This window comes from Leptodactylus fuscus, chromosome 1 (genome assembly GCF_031893055.1).
Source record: "Leptodactylus fuscus isolate aLepFus1 chromosome 1, aLepFus1.hap2, whole genome shotgun sequence".
Taxonomy (NCBI): domain Eukaryota; kingdom Metazoa; phylum Chordata; class Amphibia; order Anura; family Leptodactylidae; genus Leptodactylus; species Leptodactylus fuscus.
Window position 1 is genome coordinate 273,391,018 of NC_134265.1, and position 13,526 is coordinate 273,404,543.

The window sequence follows — 13,526 nt, forward strand, 5'->3', positions numbered from 1 at the left end:
TCTTTCATATTTTCTTTCTCCTCCTTGCAAAACTCATAACTCTTCTATTTTTCTGTTGATATAACTGAGGGCTTTTTCTTTGCGAGACTAGTTGTCATTTTATCCGGCACCATTTTGGATTACATATAATGTTTTGATTACCTTTTATTAATGTTTTTGGGTGTTTTAGGTGAAAGAAAAAAATTCTATCATAATTTTTTTGCATTTTGTTCCTATGTTGTTCACTCTGCATTAAAAATGACTTGGGAAATTTGTCTAGCGGGTCATTATGACCCCGACAAAATCATATTTATATTGGATTTATTATATTTTACTGTGTTTACTAATAAAACATCATTCTTTGGAAAGGAACAATTTTCCTTGGGTCACCGTATTCTGACACCTATAACTTTTTTTACTGTTTAATTGACGGAAATATGTAAAAGCTCTTTATTTACGGAGCAAGTTTTTAATAGTTATGACTTTTTGATCACTTTTTATTGCTATTTTTTTGGGGAAGCGAGGTAGTTAAAATGCATTTATTTGAGCATTACATTTTTTTTTTTTTCAACGTTCAACATATAGGATAAATTATGCTATTTTGGATAATGCGGATGTATATACACAGGGATACCTAACATGTTTTCTAATTTTATTTTGTTAACATCATGTGTTTTTGAATTGAAAAGGTGAGTCTTTTTCTTAACTTTTTTCCTTTCCAACAAAGGGACTTGAACCTGAGATCTGCTGATCCCCAGTGCAATGTACAGCTGTTTGAGTATCCTGTGTTTCTCAATAGTGACGTTGACTACCTTTTTCACAAACTTGTCTCATGAGCCATATTCCTGCACCTACCATCATTGGCACTACATACACCTTCAAGCTCAAGGAGAATTAATACAATAAGGGTATGCTGTGGGAGAACACTGATACCATCTTCAAACAACCTGCCCTCTCATCACTGCGTCAGCCTTAGAGGAGTGTCAGAGGATCTGGTCAAGATCTTTGCCTGGGCCTCTCTTCAATAGGCTACTGCAGACTAAAAAAAGGAGAAACAAAAAAAAAAAAAAAAACAATGAAAAATATATAAAGCACTGTAAGTAAAAGAGTTTAAAATTCTGAAATTTTGTAAAATTTATATTCAATAAAATCTTTAGACATTAAGCTAACCTTAAGTTATTTTAATGGAGAAATAACAAGTAAAATATAATAATAATAATAACAACAACAACAACAACAAATAATAATAATAATAATAATAATAATAATAATAATAATCATAATCATAAATTATTATGTGTTCATTTCATTTATCCACTACATTAAGAGCTTTGACACTATAGAGATCAGCATTTGAAAATCATTTTCTGCATAAATGATAATTACCACTGTATAACCTTCAAGGTAAATAATTGTGTTTATTACCTAAGTATATTGTAGGCTTTTTATTTTCAAACAGCTCTCATGAATCTCATTTTACTTCTTACATAGACTTTCATGACATGTCTATTTTTATCATTGTTCTGCCTAGGAAACTCTTTAATAAGATTGGGTTCAACTCCCTCTAATTCTATTTCCTAAATGACCCTTTCTTATGTTCAGGTTATCCTACTCATTCAACTCTGACAAATGTTCTTAATGATTGCCTGCCATGTTGAAAGGTCAATTTGTGCTTCTAAGTCTCCTTGACCTTTTTGCTAATTTTGACACTGTCTATCACAAGTTCTAGCAAGACAATCAATTCTGTTATTGTGTGCTTCACTTAGTAAGCCACACCTTTGCCTTCGGTGTTTTTTTTTTTTTTTTAATTATCTCTAGTCTTCTTAATTGAAAAAATGAAATGGTGCTGCAAACCTCATTACTAATATGAAGAAGCATTAAAGGCTGTTCGGCTACTCTTGCATCCTTATTTGTGCTTTGCTTTATATATATATATATATATATATATATATATATATATATATATATATATATACTTTTTGTTTTACAATACTGTATATCAGAAGCTCCAGAGTGTATTGTCTTTCAGAAAAGGGCTCTTAAAGTGTTCCTAATCCTGGAAAGGCTCTTTGGGGTCAGTCTTTGGGAGGAAGCCTTCAATGTCATTATACATGGGGAAGGTTAAGTGCTGGCTTTTGGCAAACGTGTTATTTTTTTTAGAACTTTTTTATATGGTATTGAAAATGTAATATTTTTAGATGATTTGTAGGCTGGTTTGTGTGTTTTTTCCATTTGTATTGATATTTGATAAAGTCCTTGTTGGTTATATATATATATTTTTTTTTTCAGGGGACTATTGCACAACATAGTTGACCACAGTTATGGTTAGCTACAAGGCCACAATAAAAGCAATAGCAGGAAATTAGTTGATAACTGTAAGCAGTAGAGACAGCTATCTACAACTAGAACATCTCTGCAAGTCAAGACTAACTCCCATACACCTTCACCGGAAGTTGCCACAAGGAGAGATGGACTTGTGCTGGATTTGAGGATTTGAATAGTCACCAAACAAATATATGTACAAATGATAAATGAACTGCTGCAGAAATCAACATAGTCAGTTAAAACTTATAAAGTGAATTGGATGCAAGAAAAATCTTACCAGCAGAGTCAAAAATTCAGGAGAGCAAGTAGTAAACAGAGTGACGGGAGACAAAAGCAAAATACGGGAAACAAGCCAAGGGTCACAATCCACCTGGGAATGTCAAAACAGAATCAAGAGGCAAAAAGGGAATCCAAGGAGCAAGCCTGAAGTCAGTAATTAAGCAGGTATTCACAGACAGTTGAAGAGCCAAAATAGTGAGCAAACTAAAATTAGTCACCACTTGTATCAGGAGGGCATGATCTTATATAGGCCTTCTCATCTACTAACTGGACCAACACCAGGAAACCACAAAAAATTAAAAATGGTCCCAGGTTAGCAAGATAATGTTAAAGGTGTAGGAGCCGGATAGAGAATACTGACAGCCATAATGAGGTCTATCTGTGTACATTTTTTTAATGTGTTGTTTCAATAAATATTATGTACTGTATTTTTCTGTATCACATATAATACATTGTTCTGAGTGTGACTACCATTTTTTAGTTTCTGTGCAGTAGATGAGAAAATATTGGTTAGTAGATTAATAAGGGATAATAATTCGAATATGGACTATAACGTGGATGTATTAGATTATACATAGTTTGGTGGTGCAGCTCAATGCCAAACCAAAACAGCAAAGTGAAAACTCTTACACCATGCATTGCATATCTGTGTGCCAACAAATGTGGATTTACTATAATATTTCTAAAACTGTATTTATGATCGGTATAGTGGAAAGTAAAGAGGAATTTGAGGTGCATTTCTGTCAAAATAAAGCTCATGTCCTATCATAACATCTGTCATTTTAGAGGGGGAAAAAATGGTGCGGAGTGCTGGGCTATTTTTTCAGAATTTATGATAGAATCTGTAGTGTATTTTCCTAACAGAGACTGAAAGGCTCCTAGCAGAGCCTAATGTATATATTTGTGTAGAATGTATATCAGTATGTAATATGTATATTTATATATTTTTATATAGTTATAAATTTGCAGGTATATGTTGGAAGGACACTTGAAAGAAGGGGCCAGATACATGGTCAGCATAGGGACACTTTGTTTTAATGTCCACCTCAGTCAAATTATGTTAAAGAATGTTCAAGTAATATTTTCAATTATACTGCACTGTTATATCAATGTATTTGTGCCATTTTTCAAGATATGTAACCATCAGGTTTATTGGCAATGCTCAGGAAAAGAAAGAAAAGGCAATAATTAACCAATACAAACTATAGCAGTTTCTTTAAAAAGTAATCACTGGACAAACCTATTACACACAACCTATTTAAAAAGACTGCACAAAAGGTACTGAACATATAGATATAGGTATGAGTATGGAATTATTTCAATGTGCAATAGTGAATATGGGTTCTGAAAGTTTATATTTATTAATAATGTTGCCAAATAGAGTTGGAAAATAGTTTAAAGGGTATCTGAGTTTTTATTTAAAAAAAGTTCAAATATCTATAGGTTTTCTAGCTGTATAAGTCTTCATACATGGCGACCTATCAGTTCTTTTGATGTTAATAGCATCATTATGGCTGCAGCACATTTTGCATTTCTGACCCTACTTCCCCATCCATTATTACTACAGTCATGGCCAAAAGTTTTGAGAATGACACAAATATTATATTGTCACATGATCTGCTGCCCTCTGGTTTTTATGTGTGTTTGTCAGATGTTTTTATCACATACAGAAATATAATTGCAATCATATTATGAGTAACAAAAGCTTATATTGACAGTTAGAATGAGTTAATGCAGCAAGTCAATATTTGCAGTGTTGACCCTTCTTCTTCAGGACCTCTGCAATTCTCCCTGGCATGCTCTCAATCGACTTCTGGACCAAATCCTATCTGATAGCAGTCCATTCTTGCACAATCAATGCTTGCATTTTGTCAGAATTTGTAGGTTTTTGTTTGTCCACCCGTCTCTTTTTGATTGACCACAAGTTCTCAATGGGATTAAGATCTGGGGAGTTTCCAGGCCATGGACCCAAAATCTCTATGTTTTGTTCCCTGAGCCATTTAGTTATCACCTTTGCTTTATGGCAAGGTGCTCCATCATGCTGGAAAAGGCATTGTTGATCGCCAAACTGCTCTTGGACGGTTGGGAAAAGTTGATCTTGGAGGATATTCTGGTACCATTCTTTATTCATGGCTGTGTTTTTAGGCAAGACTGTGAGAGAGCCGATTCCCTTGGCTGAGAAGCAACCCCACACATGAATGATTTCAGGATGCTTTACAGTTGGCATGAGACTGGTGGTAGCTCTCACCTCGTCTTCTCCGAATAAGCTGTTTTTCAGATGTCCCAAACAATCGAAAAGGGGATTCATCAGAGAAAATGACTTTACCCCAGTCCTCAGCAGTCCACTCCCTGTACCTTTTGCAGAATATCAGTCTGTCCCCGATGTTTTTTCTGGAGAGAAGTGGCTTCTTTGCTGCCCTCCTTGAGACCAGGCCTTGCTCCAAGAGTCTCCGCCTCACAGTGCATGCAGATGCACTCACACCTGCCTGCTGCCATTCCTGAGCAAGCTCTGCACTGCTGGTAGCCCGATCCCGCAGCTGAAACACTTTTAAGAGACGGTCCTGGCGCTTGCTGGTCTTTCTTGGCGCCCTGGAGCCTTTTTGTCAACAATAAAACCTCTCTCCTTGAAGTTCTTGATGATGCGATAGATTGTTGACTGAGGTGCAATCTTTCTAGCTGCGATACTCTTCCCTGTTAGGCCATTTTTGTGCAGTGCAATGATGACTGCATGTGTTTCTTTAGAGATAACCATGGTTAACAGAAGAGAAACAATGATGCCAAGCATCAGCCTCCTTTTAAAGTGTCCAGTGGTGTCATTCTTACTTAATCATGACAGATTGATCTCCAGCCCTGTCCTCATCAACACCCACACCTGTGTTAATGGAGCAATCACTGAAACGATGTTAGCTGGTCCTTTTAAGGCAGGGCTGCAATGATGTTGAAATGTGTTTTGGGGGATAAAGTTCATTTTCTAGGCAAATATTGACTTTGCAAGTAATTGCTGTTAAGCTGATCACTCTTTATAACATTCTGGAGTATATGCAAATTGCCATTAGAAAAACTGAAGCAGTAGACTTTGTAAAAATTAATATTTGTATCATTCTCAAAACTTTTGGCCATGACTGTACTACTAGTTTCTTTACATGCAATTCTGTAGAAGTAACTGTAACCCCCCAATACTTGAGAAAAACCCAAGTAACCAAAATATAGGGAATCCAGGGACAATGGGTTCTAAACCCACATTACGATTAGAGAAGATTTAAACAATTCAGATCGAACCGGATTTGACTCAAACTTTGGAAAAGTTTCAGGCTTGACCAAAACCCAAAACTTTTGGGGTTCATCATCCATGAAACACTATTATATTGGGGTCAGACCCCAGGGTACACAAGGTGAGGCCCAGGGAAGATGAGTAAAACTAACAAACAGTTATATTCACCTTACCTTTCCTGGTAATCCTCTTGGTGTCTAGAAGTTCATCCCGAAATGAATCAAATGGCTGAACTTCACATATATTCAGCAAAATAAATCTTGTAAAGTTCCCCCATTTCTAGTTATGATGCAGTTAAAAAAATTCCTGACATTGAAAAGGAGAAATGTGATCATAATCAGGAAATCTGCTTGCTACTTATGAGTACATCTCTTTGGAAGTAACACAAGCAGCTAGTGTACAGGTAAAGAAAACTGTGTGGAAACATACCGAGACTGTGAGTGGAGACCTGTCTCCTGTCTCTACTTCCTGTCTTCCCATCTTGAGTCTTTTGGTTTCAAAACCTTAAAGATGTTTTCTGGCAGAAAACAGCAACATTGTTGATTAAATAGCCTTACTTTTTGGTCCAGAATCACATGTTCTATTAAATGAGACCAAGTTGGCTGCAAAGTTAGAGACCATTTAAAATTCTGGTCTTGAAGAGAAGAAAGAAGTTTGGATAATTTATAAGAAATTACAGCTAAATACTTTTATAATCTGTATTTAGATTCCACATATTTTTACAAATGCACTGCACCAGCATCCGGTCGCGGTTAGCTGCGGGAGGTATTTTTGAAGCGGATTCTGAGGTAGATTACCACGTCAAAATCCGGATTAAAAAACTCAGTGTGAATTCAGCTTTAGTCAGGGTGAGTGATAGGAAAACGACTCCTACTATTATCCACCTGCCTATTTTAGGTTTCAGTTTTCTTTTATTTTGCCTGTTTATGTTTATTTTGCATGTCTAACTAAACCTCTTTTGTTTCTCATGTACATTGGTTATTACTCTGTTTGGCGACAAACATAACACAGACAATAAATATTGAAAAGTAATTAACATATATTTTGAAATATTATTTTTTCCATCATTCAATAATTACCCTATATAATTTAACAGGATCATACAGCTATGGTAATACCCATTATGTGCAGATTATTTGTTGCTTTGCAACAATTATACTATATAATAAAATATATTATGTCAAATTTCCAGGGTAAAAATAGGAACAGATTCCAACATACGTGCAAATAAATTATGTAAAAAAAACCTTCACGTCTTGTCATGTTGTTTCAATATATGATAACTACTCAATAAGAAACATTTACATCTTTGCCATGGGCCCCAGAATTGCGTAAATCAAGCTACTTTATCTTCCATCTGAGCCATTACTTTCTCATTTAGCCATAAAGATTTTAATTTAGAAATAAACTGGGGAAATGGAATTGAGTTATTAAGCCAATTAAAGCAATACACTATTTTCCAAAGACAATACTTGACTCTCAAATTTGTTCTGAAGATTGGTAAGATTATCTGTCAAGAAATACAGCAGAGAAAACCTTGGGTCTGTGTTAATAACCCTATGTAAGACATATGCATTTAATGAAAAATATTTCACTTCACTACAGTAAGACTGGATAAAATCACTAAGTAGTTATTAGATATTTGTCCTTGTGGAGTATCTGTGAATGTATCATACTGCTATTATATGTAAATGAAATTTGACTATATTTTAGAAAGAAGCTTTTTTTTTTTTTTAATTCTGAAGTTTATTGGGTTTTTTCAATAACATTTTTAAAAGAACAGAACAGAAAGTTGTTGGTAACAGTCAAACAGCAAATACCACATGTTAATTTCACATGTACAAAAATAAGCAATCAATAAAGAGGGGACAATGCCCCTAGTCCGCATCATGTCACATCCGAGAAAGTCATACTTAACGACAGCAATAGCAATAACTATAAGGAGACAATGCATAATGACTGGCAATACCACTATAATCGGTCCGTGAAAGTACGACAAAAGTAAAGAGGAACAGAGTTGAGAATTGAAAAGAAGAAGGGGGGGGGGAACAATGCTATGATGTTATGAGAATATGTTGAGAAATAAAAAGAAGAATGAAAAAGAAAAAGGAAGGGGAGGCAGAGAACGGAGAGAATAAGATGTGAAAAGAAAAAATGAAAAGAATGGGAAAATAAAATGAAAGCCAGAGAGAGTGGAGGAAATAAAAACCATTGAAAGAGAAAGGGTCAGAAAAATCAGATAAGAACATAACAATGTTGTCCATATAAAAGACCAGAGAAGAAAGGAAGGTTCAATGCTTATGCAAGATCCAAGGAGTCCACGTTTTCACATAGCGATCATGAGACCGTGCTGACCAACACATCAACTCATCAAAGCGGGCAATTTGGTTGACTTTGTCAACCCACTGCGAGAATGGGGGAGCTGCAGAGTTCATCCAATATAAGGGGATCAGCAGTTTCGCTGCTGAGATAAGATGTGTAACAAGTCTGTCCTTTCCCGGTTTGTAGTCCCCTGAAGGCAAAAAGAGGAACACCGTTTCCGGGGTAAGCTGAAAATAGGGATAACTAACCTCCCGTATCACATCTTGAATTTTCTTCCAGTAGTCTTGGATGATCGGGCAGGACCACCAGAGATGAAGGTAAGTACCAGTGCCTGTCAGGCATCGCCAACAGCGATCAGACGTATGTAGGCCTTTGCGAACCAACCACACAGGGGTCCTATACCATCGTGAAACCAGTTTATAGTTGTTCTCTTGGAACCGGATACATGGAGAAAATCCATGCGACTGAGCCAGGACAGCATCTACTTCTTCGTCAGATAGGGTGATTTGTAATTCCAGTTCCCACATCTGTAGGTAAGTAGGTTTGTAAGTCCGATGCGGATCCACAAATCGATTCAAGCAGTGCGAAATTTTCCGAAGCATGGTGGTTTTTGACAAAAGCAATTTCTCAAATTCTGTCAACTGTAGTCTCAACGTATACTGTTGTTGCAGCTTACGAAGGGTTGCGCTGAAGTGTTGTTTGTGTAAGAAAGTTAGTTGCACTCCCGAGACTAGAGCGCATATTTCCTCAATCGGTAAGTAACCATCTGAGTTGGTAATGTCTCTGAGAGTGAGACAATGAAATTTGACCCATAAATCCTTGTAAACTCCTGGGGACATGCCCACTAATGAGGGTAGCTGATCAAGAGGCATCACAGGCGAGGGTACAGGTAACAGCTCCTCAAGTAAATCAGCCCACGAACCTGATGTAGTCGGCAGTAATGGGCAGGACAGTGCTAACCTTGTTCGCTGTTTGCGAGGGGACCACAGAATCAAGTCCAGTGGAATATCCAGCCCCTCTCTCAGTACAGTTGAAGGAACAATAGACGTGAGAGGGAATGCCAGGTCTGCCCACCAGGTCAGTCGTACCGAAGAGTGGTATTTTTGCATGTCGGGGAGGCCGATACCACCCTGACGCTTTCGTTTAGTCAACTGCTGCCAGGAGATTCTTGGAGTTTTGTGTCGCCAGATAAACCGGGTAAACAGCCGTCTGATAGATTGGAAAAACGCTGTAGGCAAAGCAATAGGCAACATAGCCATTGCTATGGAATCAAGTATGTCTTTACTAAGTTCTTTCTGCCAAACCATGAGAGAGGCAGATTCTCATAGCCCGTCATCGAGCGTTTCAGCTCCTCGACAAGAGGTGGAAAGTTCGCATTGTACAGATCCTCCAATCTTGGGGTCAGATATATTCCAAGATACTTAAGTGGCTTCGTAGACCATTGGAAGGGCGTCACTCCTCGCAGAGAGGCGACCTGCTCAGGGGGCAGCGTGATATTCAATACCTCGGATTTCGAAAAATTCGCTCGATATCCGGATAAGGACCCATAAAACGTCAGAAGATTCATCAAAGCTGGCAAGCCCACAGTAGGGTTGGAAACTATAAATAGCACATCGTCAGCGTATGCCGTAGATTGAAGTAGAAGACCTTTCACTGACACTCCTTCAACAGCACAATCCTGTCTCACAGCCTGGAGCAGCGATTCCAATGACAGGACAAAAAGTGTGGGGGACAGTGGGCACCCTTGCCGAGTGCCATTTGTAATGGCGAAGCTGTCTGAGAGAGTGCCATTTATCTTCAGCTTTGCAGTGGGTTGTGCGTATAGAGACAGTATCGCTTGGATAAATCGATCCGGTACAGCAAACCGTCGAAGTGCCTCTGTCATAAAGTCCCAAACAAGCCTATCAAAGGCCTTCTCGGCATCCACACCGAGAAGGACCAATGGAATGCCACGTCTACGGGCCAGGTGGATCAGCGGCAATAATTTAGCAGTATTGTGCTTACCCTCCGTCCCAAGCACAAATCCTGACTGCTCCTCATGCACTAATTGCGGTACTAATGGCTGTATCCTCTTTGCCAAAATCTTTGCCCAAATCTTAATATCTGTATTAAGAAGTGAAATTGGGCGATAGCTGCCGCACTGGGTGGGATCCTTCCCGTCCTTTGGAATTAATGCAATGTGCGCCTCTTGAGATTGTTTTGTCAAGGTCGCACCATTCATGAGCGAGTTACATAAGAGAGACAGTTGTGGCAACAAGATCTTGGCAAATTTCTTGTAATACTGCAACGGAAGACCGTCAGGCCCGGGGCTCTTTCCGGTAGGTATACTCTTCAAGGTCTCTTCAACTTCTTCCAGAGATATTGGTCGTAAAAGTGTATCCGAGACATTCTCAGGTAGTGTAGGTAAATGCAAACTGGCAAGAAAGTCTCTGATGCAGGAGCTCTTATCCGAGTTCGTAGCAGGGGTCGGGTGCAAGTTATACAATTTTCCATAGTAGGAGACAAACTCGGACGCAATGTCCGCGGTGGAAGTTTGACTCGCCCCTGTCTCATCCCGGATGGAGGAGATAAAAGATTTAACTTGTTCTTTCTTTATTAGGCGCGTCATCAATTTACCCCCTTTATCTCCGTGTGCATACAGGAGCTTCCTGTAGTGCAGATGCTGTTTAGCAGCTCTAGAATTCAGAACATCAAGCAATTTATTTCTCAAAAGAGTTAGTTCTTCCAGATGTGAGCGCACCAGGGACTGCTTATGTAGACGTTCCAGTAGAGAAATACGAGAAAGGATCTCATCTAATTCCTTTTGTTTCCGTTTTTTGACTCTAGAGGCAAGAGCAATCAGGAACCCCCTTATATAGGCCTTATGTGTTTCCCAGATGACGGGGAAACTCACGTCTAGGGTTGAATTTATAATGAAGAAATCCTCCAGGTGTCCCGAAAGAGATTTCACATCTTCCTCCGAATCCAGCAGCATCTCATTCAAGCGCCATGTCCAAGCAGGTTGAGGCATGTGGCTTGCACAGGGGCATGATCAGAAATAGTGCGAGAACCAATAGAGGAAGTCTGCACTTGTGAGAGAAGACTGTCAGAAACAAAGATATAGTCCAGCAGCATCTCATTCAAGCGCCATGTCCAAGCAGGTTGAGGCATGTGGCTTGCACAGGGGCATGATCAGAAATAGTGCGAGAACCAATAGAGGAAGTCTGCACTTGTGAGAGAAGACTGTCAGAAACAAAGATATAGTCCAGCCTGTGATATGTAGCGTTGGGGACTGAATAAAATGAATAGTCCTTCTCATTAGGGTGCTGGAGACGCCACACATCTAGCATACGTAAATCTTGCAGAGCAGTTAATACTTTTCGTATAGCATGTTGCGAAATGAGCTGGCGGGGCGAGGAAGAGTCCAGGGCGTGAATGAGAGACACATTGAGGTCGCCGTTCAATATAATATGGCCTTCCGAGAACAGCTGTAGGGTCTGTAAAGCGGACAGCAACCACGCCACTTGTCCTTTATTGGGGGCGTAGAGATTCGCCAAAGTGTATTTTTCCGATGCTATAGATCCTTTTAGAAGCAGTATCCTACCGTCAGAGTCCAAATAATGCCCAGAACATATAAATGGTAAGTCTTTGTGTATTAACGTGGAGACCCCCTTTGATGCTGATGAAGGATGAGGGTTGTGAAAGCTTTGCGTAAATTGGGATCTCGGAAAAGATGGGATGTGTGAACTTTTGAAATGCGTTTCTTGTAGGAAAATAATTCCAGCTTTCTCTTTCCGAAAAAATGATAATGCATGCCGTCTCTTCTGTGGGGAATTCAATCCCTTAACATTATAGGAGATGCAATGCAAAGCAGCCATTTTTGGTACGAGTAAGAGAAAATCAAAGAAGGAAATGTGAGGGAAGAGAGCAGAGAAGAGAAAGATGGAAGCGTGTTGGGGGGGGGGGGGGAGAGAGAGGGAAAGGAAAGCAAAGAAATTGAATAGAAGGAAGAAAACCGACAAAGTGATACGAAAATGCAAAAGCGGGTAGGTCCGCTAACAAGCTTCTCCGAACAATGCAACTAAGTAACGACGCCTAGACCTGCTATTCCTCACTGAGTAGAGGCCAAACTGGACTGTCATAGTATGACTATGCGACAATACAATAGGGGGTAAGAGTTACTTCCTGATCGGAACGGGTCCCTAGTCTGCCCATCGGGACTAGGTCAAGGTGGAGGAGGTCATAGAGGAGAGCATCTAAACAATCCGCCAAACAACAACGAAACATTATGGATAGGAGGGTATAAATGATCATGGGGTGAGTATATATGCACATATTGTGTTCAGAACAGAGAGATTCCGTCGCCTATAAGCATCCAAAAGACTAATGAAAACCACTATCCCAAACCTACACCAAATGTATAGGGCAATCTTATGAAAACAGCCAGTGCTAAGGAATAATAGCGGCAAATAGATCCATTTTTCCAAAAGGTGAATGAGGGAGGGGACTTCCCGACGCAGTCGCTTTCAGCCTGGGGAGGAGGTAGGTGGGGGGTGGGGTAGTAGGTGAGCAAGGATGGGTAGTGTATGAGGGGGGGAGGGAAGGAGTTAATATGATCACGCTACGAGTACCTCTCAAAGACACGCACTCGGCTCAAAACAGAGCGAGTCATAGTCTATAACACAGCCTGACAGCCAGTTCTAGAAAGCTAAAGGGCTAACTACACAAATCCACAGAAACTCAGTTTTGCATGTGAAGTATAACGAGTGAGTAAGATGAGTGAGTAAGAAAAAGAGTAAGGGTGTAGAAAAAAGAAGTAGGGGGAGCTAAGGGGGGGGGGGGGGGAGAAAGGCCAAGGCCAGAAGAAGAGGAGAGGGGAGGGGGAGATAAATGAATGTGGGAGAGGTAAGCGAGAGGGGGGATGGAGGAAAGGGGGAGGGAAGGAGGAGAGAGAGAGGAGGAGAGGTAAAGGGGGGTGGGAAGATGGCACCTTTGGATCCTTACATCTCAGGTTTGCTTGGTAAGGAGTATGTTAGAGTACCTGGTTCAGAAATGTATTCAGTATAAATGAAAAAGCAGGGTCAGTCAGTCTTTCTGCGGAGTAGATCTGGCAGTGGAATTCCCTGGTTGATGAAGCAGAGCTTTCCTAGCTTTAGGGGATCTGTGTCTATTCATGTGACCAGCTGAGACATTAGCGTAGGGCTGGAATAGGGTCTTCTTGCACGGGGAGCCAAGATGGTATATTTATCGGGGGAATGTCCAGAACCTCCCATAAAGAGTCTAGATCTTGAGGAGAATGCACTGCGTATCTGCGTCCATTCTTCAATATTGACAGGCCAAACGGGAACAGCCACGCGTACCTTATACCCAT